We start from the raw sequence: 12,515 nt of genomic DNA, 5'->3' as shown, positions 1-12,515 counted from the left end.
CTGCCATTTTAAAGAAGTTTTTTTTTCTCTCATTGTCTCATCGTTCTTATCGCTATTTTCTGTCAAATTGGGCTTTAACTTATAAGGTATTTCTCCCGCCTTCTTAGCCTGTCTTCGTGGTGTAATGGTCAGCACACTCGGCGCGTATTTCGAGAGGCCCGAGGTTCGAGTCGTGGCGAGGGCATTGCATATTTTTCACATCTCCTGCTTTAAAAAATTACTTAATGGCTCTACAGGGGCGCCCGAACTAAAAGTGGTGAATGATGATTCTTCACCACCAGGCGTTAGCGACTGGGTCCCCTGGTAAAAAAGCGCCCGTCTAGGCCTAAACCCCAGTCGCCCTTTTAAAGTGTAAGTGTATAAGGTATTTCTCTCGCTTTCTTAGCATGCCTTCGGGGTGTAGCGGTCAGCACGCTAAGCGCTTATTCGACTGGTCCGTGGTTCGAGTCCCGGCGAAGGCATTACTCATTTTTTCATATCTCCTGCTTCGAATTAACCTAATGTCTCTACAAACTTTAAAATCGAAATTTTGTGTTCGATTTTAAAATCGAATAAATTTTAATTTAAAATCAAAATTTGGATGTGCGACCAAATAGAATAAAAAAACGACATTTTGAATTTTGTTTCCTAGCCAATGAATTTACTAGAGTTTGTTACAAACTTGTAGTTGTCATAACTAATACCAAATAACTTTTAGTTGTGTTAACTAACTAAAATACATCTAGCTTTTTTAGAATGTACTTAAGTACGAGACCAAATGGATAAAGAGAAGAAATCACGTATGCTGTTGAGAGGTTTCAAATAAAATGTTTCACGCCTGTTCAAATTTCAAATTTTGCTTTTAGAAAACAAACAAACGACAAATTAGTCTTATTAATATTGAGTATGAATATGTTGTAAAATGCATTATAATGAATTCATATATTAAAATTGTTTTGGACCTCTTTTACAAAACAAAACAGGTAGAAAAATTTCTGCTTCAATTTTATGATTACTTTTTTTGCAATATTTCTAGCCAGATAAAGTTTTAAATAAAAGCTTGTAATTTATGTTTTTATTTGTAGAGACGTTAAGTCATTTTGAAGCAGGAGATGTGAAAAACGTGGAATACCCTCGACGGGACTCGAACTTCGACCTCTCGAATACGCGCCGAGCCTGCTTCCGTTACAACACGATGGCATGGTAGTAGAAAAAAGAAAATACCTTATACATTAACCAGTTGAACAGTACTAGGTTTTGTTTTAGATATGTATGTGTTAGATACATTTAATAGTAATACATTTTTACAGAAATTTGAAATGATTTAATGATCATTTAGACAGTTTACGTTCTTTCATGTAAGTTTTCTTTAAACTGTGTTCTTTCTGAGTTCTTGCGTTTAAAATATGCGATATTTTTTCGAAAAATCCTTTTAATTTAAGCCCTAAAATTTATACAGATATGGACTAAATTACTTTATTTTTTTACCGTTTGTTTAAAATTATGCACTTTATGGAAAAAGGGATGGGTTTTGCAAAATACTGAAAAGAAAAATTATTGGAAGTGAAAATGTAATTGAGATCATATTTTTTTCAAAGCTTTTGCATAAAAATGTGCTTTTACTTTTTTCTCGGAAATTAATTCATGAATTGCAAAATCGATCTGCAATGCTATTAAGAATATTCTAATAAATATAATAAAAAGATTTGGGGGGATATTGAAAATGTAGGAGAAGAAAGATAATTTAATTTTTAAATTTTTCTTCAAAAACTTTAAATTAAAAAAATTACACACAAAACTTTTTTTCAACATAAAATCACTTTGTCTAACAAAATCATTTAATATTATTCATAAAAAAATAGATGAACGTTCTTAAATGAAAAAAAAAATAATTCAAAAGGTACCGAGACCCCTTAACGAATCGCCATACCAATCAACAAGTCACTAATTTCGTGGTCAACTTTCTTTCTTCAACATATAAATGTTTTCGAGAACTTAAATCACGCTGCTGTTATCATTGCCAACAAACAAATGAAAAAAAAATTATTTAAAAAAAAATGTTTTCTACTAGTAAACGGAAAGGAAAAGTACTTACTTCAGGAAAAATTCCAGTTCACAAATATGAGATATTTTTTACTTCGAGATCTTTACAATTTTCCATTTAGCTACGATTAAAACTTGTATTTTAAATAAAAGTCGTAAGCATGGGAAATCTACCATTCGCTCTCCTGAAAAATAAAATAGAGAAAATTAGACATTTATTAAAAATCAAATGAGATATTTCATAACAGCTAAAATTATTCTTTATTTTTACGATTAATTATAAACAACACATAAAACCTTTAATATGAAACATGAAACCTTTTATTATGTTCTGTCTGACAGCAGGAATTGCATCTGTTACAAAATCCTAGGAATTCACCGCTTGGTAAACTATCCATTCACATTTAAAACAAAAACTTAGTTAACGCATCTATTTGAATATAATGGGAAATAAAATGTTCAGTAATTTAATTGCTTTGAAAGAATTAAAACTCATGATTGCGGATAGAATTAAATCATTTTGGAATAAGTAGGTATCTATTTTTAAAAGAAATTTTGTATAGATTCATGAGTATATTAAAAGAAATATCTTTAATATCATACAAGATTCAATATAAAGAATAGTTATGCTAATGTACTATTTCATAATTTTCCTGCTAATGGTCTTAATGGTGTTACGGTTTTTGTATTTATTTACCTGTTTTTAGCAGAATTTAAAACTGAAATTGTTTTATATTCTCGTGCAATACAGCACGAGACTTATTTGAAGAGAAAGCTATGCCGGAAAAATTAAAATACAGAAGCACGCGCATTTAAAATTTAATAAATAGATATCTCGTAATTGTACTCTCTTGCTATCCAGAAAATCCAGAAAATACCCGATTGTTCTCGAGCATAATTAATAGATTATAAAAGCCAAACGAAAACATTTCAGTTCAGTTGTTTAGAAAACTGTTGTTGTTTACTGTAGCGAATTCCAGGCGCTTCTCTAAGTTTCTCTGTTTTGAATTGAGTTACATTCAACGTTTCAATAGTTTAAAATATAACTACTGTGAGATATTGCAATATTGTACGAATATCTCTGAGGAAATTTCAGCGTTTTGTTTTATTTGGTGTGATAAGAAAAACATTTATTCACTTTTCACTGGACTTGTGCATTCAATTTACTACGAACCCGTACGCACGCAACAATGGGAAAAAATATTATTTAAATTTCGTATTATTAGATTTTAAGCCGCAGAATATGTTTATCTCATTTAAAAGATTGAACATTACTTTAAAATAATTTATGTAAATAAAATACTAATAAATTATTATTTAATGTAAATAGACAACTTCTTTTAAATGAATTGATATGGAATCTGATTTTTGAATCATCGTTTATTAAATATTCAGATAAATTAAAGTTTATTCAAATGTTTACGTCTTTAAATTATTCCAACTGATTTGAATAAGAAAATATTAATATGAATGAAAAATGAAAAATTCGAAATAAAATTACTTGGCAATCACTCAATGACATTCTAGAATTTAGAATTAATTTGAACACTACATATGTACTCATCAGTGGAAGAGCATATGTGAAATGGATGTGGTGTTCCTAAATTACGACACACTAAAAGAAACTTTGTAAAATATCTCTACCCCCTCCTCCATTAATACTGTTTTTCCTTTAACTTTATGGCAGTGAAACAGAAAGTACAAAAGCATGGTCATAATTCTAACTATTAGTGTTTTCCAGGTATGAAAAGATCATGTTGGCAAATATACTTCAGAGGTACTAATTCTTCAAGCGTTTTCTATTAAATAAATACTGACACATAGTCTTAGACTAGTTTCGCAAAAGATCACATAGCCCTGATTTAGATTGTCAATAAACCACCGTTGGAATGAGAAGAACACCCAGAAAGACAAATTTTTCTTTTCTTTTCTTTTCCGTTTAAAGCCAATCTCCTTAGTGCAGGAATACCACTCACTTAACAGAGATAAGAATATGTCTTTGGGATACTTAGTGTGAAAGCATTGGACTGTTAACCAAAGCAATTTAGTTCAGTTGACAGTTGGGCCAAAATTATGGGTTCTTTTTCAGGTAAGCTTTGGAATTATTTTTAGGAACTTTAATGTATTTGGCACAAATTGCTAGGACACAATTTTCGTCATTTCTTCATTACGTTTCTTTCTTTCTTTCTCAACATAGGATTATGAAGGAAGGAATGCTAGGGCTCAGAATCAATCAACAAGGAAAATTGGCATACTAAAATCTCATTCTTACCTAAGAAGCGTAAGAATCTTGCATAAGAAGAGGTATTATGCTTTTATCGAGTTATTAAATCCTATATTATTGCTTTCAATTTTAATCTCATCCGTCATAAGCACACATTGTTGCCAAGTAAAGATGCATAAGATCTTTCATACGTTACTGTTTTTATAAAAATTCTCTGCTCAATACTCAACAAGTTAATTTTCAATGATGTACGTCTCGTATTTATCAGAACTTCTCAACAACATTTTGCATGAACTGTTATTTTTTATCGTGAAGGTTTCGAACACTCTATGATCAGTCAATTGGAAAATTGGTCAAATTTGCTGATGCTATTGAACGCGTCTAAAATAACAATGATTACTGTAAAAGTTTGTAGGATTCCTCACAGTGTAATGCTGAGTTACTGTTGAAAGTGTGAGTTACTGTTGAACTGTATGCTGAGTTATTGTTGAACACACAAATCCTGGGTGTGGAGAATCCTCATCCAACACACTTTTAGTTCGGGCGCCACTGTTGAGTTCCTCACTTTGTAAATGCTAAGTTACAGTTGAACGTGAAGAATCTTCAGAACTGATAAGCGAATAATCGCTTGAGTTCGTGTGACAGAAAACAACAACATAGAAGGGTAAACTAGCCCTTTATTATTCCAACTAAAGCTGAACAAACTCCGCCTTGGAGTGTACGATAAAGCCGACACTTGGGCTTTGAACTTAAGAGACTAAGACTAATACTAAACTAAAGAGATATAGCCGAAGCTATCAAGATTCTAACCGATTTGGCTCTTTAACGTTAATAGACTGCGAAGTTATCAAGGGCCTAAAGTACGGCCCAGCGTAATACTAACTTACGAGAGAGTAGCCTAAAAAGGCGGACGCGTGCAGACAGAATACCTGGTAACTCTCTCATTAAGACCGAAGAACTTCGCGGTTAAATACCACTCTTCCTCGTTATGTATTCAGACGTGATTCTAAAACTACGTTCTGGCCGGAAGTAGTAAGTTGAAGTTAAGAACCGACAGGAAAGGAAATTTAACTCAAAATTTAACTGTTAATAAAATTAACATAATCCTTAGAAATTTTTATAATGTATATTTTGCAAGCGTCACTTACACATTTCTTTAACAATATTTTAGCGGTATTTTCTAATATTTTACGAAGTTTTTTTGTTTATATAATTTTAGGTCTAAAAGCAAAGCAAAAAAACATATGCATATATTTTATTCGAAGTTCAGACTTGGTGCGTGAAGGTGCAGTTGCCCCACGCTCCCTACTTTTTGACTTCGCTGATTTTTTTTGCGTTTTAGTCTGTGTTATATGTTTGATCATATAGCCTGGCTCAGTAAAAGTAGGAGGCTAGTGTAAATCTGATTCAATATCCGGTCACGATCCCGTGCAGTGCTGATAACGACCACGTGTTTCTGAGACTCCTTTGCCGATGCTTTATTTTTCTTCTTTTTTCCCCTTTCTAGTAATTTCGTTCTCCTGATGAGGAGGGACCGTTAGCTGCCATCAAAATCGATTGAGTGTTTTAATATATGTACGCTAAATACAAGGTTGTTATTGCGATTCTGATTGTCACATTGCAGTGTTTCTCTTCTATTCCATATGCATATATGCCAGAGGTTTTAAACAGAAATTCATTTTGAAATGAGTGTTGATGTTATTTATTAGTAGTAATTAAACTTTATAAGTGATTAGTCCCAAATATGTTTAATATTACGCTTTCTTCTCACAATACTTTGATTTTCTTTACATTCTAAAATTGCTTATTCATTGTCGAGCCATAGTCCATAGCGGAGTGGTTGCTAGAGCTCCAACAAGGAGGTTGAACTTCAATTTTGAGGAAGAACTTCCCGGGGTGGTCCCGAGGTCTCCTCAGTCTCCCCTACCACCAAACGACACGAGAGAACTTTCGGCTTACCATGTTCTTATGTAGTCCCAGGCCGCAAAGAATTGGAAGACACTATACATTTACCAATGCCCATACCATCTTCGGGATTCAAACCCTGGCTTTTCGGTGAAGCAGTCAGAGTTACTGATCACTATCCCGTCTAGGCGGCTTTACTTTTCAGTTCGTAACAGAATATAATATTTTGAAATGATTGCAATAAGATATTTAAAGTAAAATTATAATAACATATTTGAAGCTGTAACTTCTCAAGATGAGGTTGGCAGAGAGAAAACAAAACTACTTTAAAAAGAATTACATCATAATGAAGTTTTAGTTTATTATTCCTTCACCTAAGAGTTCTTGCCATTTATTAAACACAACTTCTTCTTCGAAATAATAGATTGCATTTTAGAATGCAGGATTGTTTATTTGTTCATTATTTGTTGATTAGCGCAAGGAGGAAACTTGCCCAGAAGGGCTATTAATTTCGTTTCGGCATTTTTTGCTGATTCACTTTTAAAGGCCGTTTCACTTCGCAAATTGTTGCCACCAAATATTATCGCCCTGTATTATATTTAAAGAAATTAAATAATGAAGAATCTGCATGAATGTATGTTTCTCGCATTGTGAAAAACAACGGTACCTAGAGGATATCGAATTTTGAATAACGTAGTCCGAATATGGGCAACTGGAAGCCCAAATTTGGAATTTGTTTTAGTATCTATTTCCTATTTTGTAAATTTTTAACAAATTTTCGATTAACAAACTCAAGAATTTCAACGCGAGCAATGGCAACACTGAACGAATAAAAAAACATTTTTATCTCCAAACTGTTTATCGGAAATTCTAAAGATATGTTCTTTTAAATAATTTGTGATATTGCTGTTGAATTCAATTTTATGGTTTGTGTGCGAACAACATGATATTTAATAAGAAAAGGTAACACACAAAACGTTAAAAAATGCCACATTGGGCGTAATATAAAATCTGAAATCTGTAAGTTTTTTTTTTTGAATAATATTAAAATTTTGATTGTTGTTAATTACAGATTTTTAATAGAATCCGAAAATCCACTTTTGTTTTCTATCTCTAGGATATTGATCTTGTCATTCGACACCTCAGTTATAAAAAGAGATTCTGAATAGCGAAGAGTCGTGCAATTTTATAAATGGGAACACTGCAATTTAACCAATCTTCAAGTACATGGTATTTAATAAACAAATGTAACACGCAAAAAGTTAAAAACAGCTTCTTTAGGCTTAATATAAAATCTGAAAGTTTTCAGTTTTTTTTTATTTATTATTATTTTTTTTTATTTTAAAATATGTTTTCAAGAAATTCCTTGCAGAAATGCTTTTGGAAATGTAATCAAGTGAAACGTTTAAAAAGAAGAGCAGAAACCGCAAACGTTTGCTCCTATTCTAGGAAATATCATTAAAGCTATATTCTGACGATAATAATTTGACGAAGATACTAGCTATCATGTTAACTGGCGAATACTTTGGAATAAATTCACACAAAGAACATAACATTCTTCAGAAAACATGTCTTTCAAGGCACTGGATTTTTTGACTCAAAACAACATCACGCTTATCTCCTATAAACGGCAATATTTTTTACTCAGAATATTCCGACCACGTATACTGAAAGTCAAAAGCGTAACCTTTCTAGTCATTCTCTTCCTTCGTTTCAAAAAGTTACGATAAAGATTCCTTTTCCTCCTCCGTATCACGAGTGCGTTTCTTTCCCGAGCATCGTCTAATAAACCTGAGTAGCATGACTTCGTTACCAATGAGCGAAACATAAATGTCCCATTAATGTTGCACCACGTGCCACAGCCAAGACTAATGCAAGTGTTATCTAAATGCGCATATGCCAGAGCAAAAACGAATATCTTTATCGTGTCTGCAAAATATGTGCCGGCAAAGTTTCCTATACATTGGGGAGGGGGGGGGGGTGAAAATTTGACGCTCTTTATATTTCATACATTTTTCTTTTTCTTTTAATGCTCAGTCTTTATATGAGCTTCGATTTGGAAGAGAAAGGTGAGCAGAGAGATAAGTTAAGTGGTCCACATATCATAAGAAACCTCTAGAGAACCGATGCGATAAGATTCTTTTGTCGAGGTTGCATTCCTTCGAAAGAAATGTTCCAAAAAATTCATGTTGTAATAATGTTCTTTATGAACTCTGCAAAGAACTTAAATGTAAAAGGTGTATATATATATATATATTTCATATTTTAGAGAGAAAACTCAGAAAGTTGGTGTCAGTTTGTTATTTTTAACCAGTTTTGTTTGCTTTCGGCAGACTCCATTTAAGATGATAATTCTGGATGGGAAAAAAATTCATTAAATGTAATTCAGAACTTTTTCTAATTTTTTCAAGAAACTTTTAGTTATTTTTAAAGTATATAGGTCTCCTTTAAAGTACACTTTTTTTCCACGTTTGCTTCCAGTCATTTGATGATAGCTGTTGTCTACCAAATAGTCAGTTGAACACGTAGTATATGTCTAATAAGTTTGGCGTGAAACTCTTTCGTTGTAGCTTGAAATATGCAGAATCAATAGACAACTCACTTTATACTTTAGGAACTTTAATTTAAGTCGCAACTTAATTAAATACTCCCTGTTTAGAATTTAGAATTTTTTGTCCGAAATTAAAATATACACATTTACAACTATAATTATTACTGAGTACGCCTTAAGAGTATAAATGAAATTCAATTGAAATGGGACTTAGTCCTTTTCCAGGACTTCTTCTGAACACAGTAAAGTAGCTGGTAACCATTCTTCATGACGAAGCTATGCCTTATTAAGGTGAGGAATCTTACAGGAATTTCCTCCACACGGACTCCAAATATTTTGTTACCAAATTTCCGTTTCTAGTCTGTTGTTTAGCTGATTCTTGATAAACAAAGTACCATATGTCAAATTTTTTGTTAACAAGGTTCCTTTATGTCTATGTCTAGAGTTCCGTTTAGCTGGTTCTTGATACACAAAGGGCCATATCTCACATATTTTGTTACCAAGGTTCTTTTGCTTTTGTTTCTAGAGTTTCGTTTAATGATTCTAGATAACAAAGGGCCATATCTTAAATTTTCCATCAAACGATTACTTACGATAGGAACGTAAAGTGATTAGGCAACAACAATCGTAATATCACTTTGGTAAAGGGAAGTTCCGTGGGGTTCTACTTAGTCCACCAGCGTCAAATTTCATTCATATTCGTCTAGCTTCGTCAAATTCCCGTGGCAAAGCAGCCCTCTACATTTTAGCACTGACTGACCCAGGTTTACGACTTTGCAATCATACTACGAAACTTTGTTGACGGTTAGGCAAAGCCAAACCTTGGCTTCCCATGGGGCAAGCTGTTTGACTAGAGCAAGGATTTTTTTAAGCAGGAGACATGAAAAATGAGCAATGCCTTCGCCGGGGCTAGAACCTTGACCGCTCGAATATGAGCCGAGTGTGTTACAATTACACCATGAAGGAATGCTGGAAGGTGTAGGAAATACCTTATGTACACCCTCTTTTAAAGGGTTACTGGGAATGAGGGGACACAATCGCCAAATCCTGTTGGTGACAAATTATTATCCATTATCTTTTAGTTAAGGCGGCACTGTAGACTCATTGGGTTATTTGAAGCAGGAGATTTGAAAAATGTGCAATGTCCTCGCCGAGATTTGAGAATGGCCATCTCGAATACGCGCTAAGTTTGCTGCCATTACACCACGAAGGCATGCTAGTAGGAGGAAGGAAACACCTTATACAGTTTTCTTCGTCGACCTCCTTACGTTTTTCTCTATAATAAAGGACATATAACATAATCGTAACACAAATAATTGCACATAAATAACATAAAGATAGCATTTAGACTAAGAATAGCAGCCATTGGAACTGTCCATTTATTCGAGCATTCCAATTTCAAGGTCTAGCCACAAAGTAAAACTTTTTAGAAAGAAGCTTGTGGAGGAATCTTAAGACGCCACAAAGATCCAAAAGAGAGCGCTACCAGCTTTTCCCTCTCTTCCGGTAAGAGTGACTTTGTGACTGTGCAGGGCAGTCTATCTCTGGCAGGCATCGGTCAAGCATTGAAGTGACATCACTCATGTAGCATAGGTCACGGTTCATTCTTACTTGAAAGGTCTACAGCCCAGAAAGCCTTTACCAGTACAATTTTTGTCCACCGTCCCAAGGAATTTCGATAAAATGGATCTTATTTGATGCAAGATCCATTTTATTGGAATTCATTTTCGGCTGACTTTTGAACTAGCATACTGCTACCACTACGGAATTCCGCCTTTAGTTCTTCTTTGGCTAAGTTGAACGATTTACATGTGACATTTATCCTTGTTTTTTGCATATGTTAATGCATTTTCTGTAATCTAACTAAAGTAATAGATGTAAAACCAGACATATCGCCTTCATTCACGCATTAATGCATGTCTTTATGGAATGGTGAATGTTAATCTCGACTAAAGTAGTATGTGAAAAGCTCTTAAGAGAAGACAAGAAGATTGGAAAACTGAATAAATAAATGACGATACAAATGATTACAGATATCAAAATTTAAACGATTAGATTTAAAGAGTTTAAGATGTTAAGTTTCCTCCATTTTTTTCTCATCTTATGATGACCAAGAAATGGAGGTAAATCATATTATTGCTATGTTGTTTATCTAGGAATTTTATTAAATGCTAAAGGTCTTAAAACGTTAAGAAACAGTTACATAGTAGCTGGAGTGACAGAAAGATTTTGATCTAAGTGAAATTTCATGCCTGTAAAGAATTACTGACATGACCTTAGGTTAAAAGAATATTTATATCAAAACAAAGGTACACGCTTTCTCAATGTCAATTAGAAAAGATAATTAGGGAAGCCTAAAACAGATTAAATTAAACAGTCATTAAAAACTGATTTGCCGTTACAGATTGGCTACTGAAATGAAATGTTAAAAGAATGGAAAGGATATTGTCCAGAGGGGAGCTTGAAACAATACAGTAACTAGTTTGAAATAAATTTTACATTTCTTTCTCAATTTATTCGAGGTTTTGCATATTAGAACTGTATTCTGAAGTATTCGAATAACCAGCATTTTGCTGCAGTTTAAGACAGGTTTAAAAAATATTTGAGAAAAATGCTTTTCTGAAAAAGGAGAGGATCTGTGTTATATGGATCGCAATGAATGAAGTCAGGAAAGTAAAGAAAAACATTTGCTAAAATATCTGTGATAATAATGTTTTTCAAAATCATACAAAGAAATATACACTGCGTACAATATCATCAAATTTTTTTAATTTAATTTTTATAGCCACTCGGGTTAGCTACTTATAATCTCTCCAATCAGAGCATGCTATTGATTTTTACGTTGTAGAAATTTTCTGTTGGTATTGAAGTATTTTGCAGATTACAATGTCAAATCAGACACAAATACATAAAAGAGCTTTTCTAAATTATTATATTTATTTTAAAGACTGATTTCATAACATTTCAAGACATTAAATTAAATATTTAAAATACTTGTTTCTTTAAAGCTATTGATGTAAGACTTCAAATACGATTTCTGATGAGAATGCATTCCAAATATATATTTTACTTCGGTTGCCTTTCGATTTATTACAATAAATTAATCTAAAAATATATATTTAGAGATTTGGTGGTTGGTCTGATTATGACAAGTACGCGGCGATTATCTGCCTAATGAGAAAGATGCCTTCTTGGAAGACTTTCAAAGGGGAATTGGCTTGTATCGACGTTGCACAAGAGTAAAAACCATGAAAACGCCCATTTAGCTAGCCCGTTTGCCTAGAATCGAATCTAGTCGAACTACCAGCGCTCAGTACCTTTATAAATTTACTCATAAATCCGCAGATGTTTTGCTTGTATGTATTACTTATAGCAGTATTAAATAGAACAAAAATGAAGAATGCTAAATCCTCAAAATCAGTGTTCGGCCATTAGTGGGCCTATTAACTAATGAGAAAGCAAGCACTGGTTATATTTTGAGTTAAGCAACTTCCGGTCTTTTGGTTTTATTTAACTACTTATTTAAAAACTTCTATTGTAAAAAACCTCTGCTTTTTGAGTTAAGAATCTTGAAAATTTTTTCACTTCAGTTTAAAAAAAAATTTTTTTTGGTGTCATAATCCTATTTTAAAGCTCGTAAACCCATTACGACTTCAAAAGTAGATAAACCCATTTACTGGAAAAAATTGTACTGTGATATTCTACTGAACATATAGATTAGGCAACATATTGTTGCGTTCAGCAGGTTCGCGGATTTAGAGTAATTGGTTATAACACTTTATGAAGAATCTAAACACAATTTATTCGCCAGTA

The 12,515-nt window shown here is 32.9% G+C and overlaps 1 protein-coding gene across 2 annotated transcripts in view; it reads right to left on the bottom strand.

Annotated features, from left to right (window-relative positions):
• The window catches only part of Tmtc2 (Transmembrane O-mannosyltransferase targeting cadherins 2), a 635,056-nt gene that overhangs the window by 423,762 nt on the left and 198,779 nt on the right, over positions 1-12,515 (bottom strand). For both annotated transcript variants that reach the window (XM_085817680.1, XM_085817679.1), the window contains exon 2: positions 2,075-2,207. The gene's annotated coding sequence lies outside the window, so the exon portion shown is untranslated. The remainder of the gene's footprint in view (positions 1-2,074; positions 2,208-12,515) is intronic.

The sequence above is a fragment of the Stegodyphus dumicola genome, chromosome 5 (genome assembly GCF_044657685.1).
Source record: "Stegodyphus dumicola isolate Sdum_Otavi_A_Nest chromosome 5, ASM4465768v1".
NCBI classification, from domain to species: domain Eukaryota; kingdom Metazoa; phylum Arthropoda; class Arachnida; order Araneae; family Eresidae; genus Stegodyphus; species Stegodyphus dumicola.
This window is presented reverse-complemented; position numbering and strand designations above follow the sequence as displayed.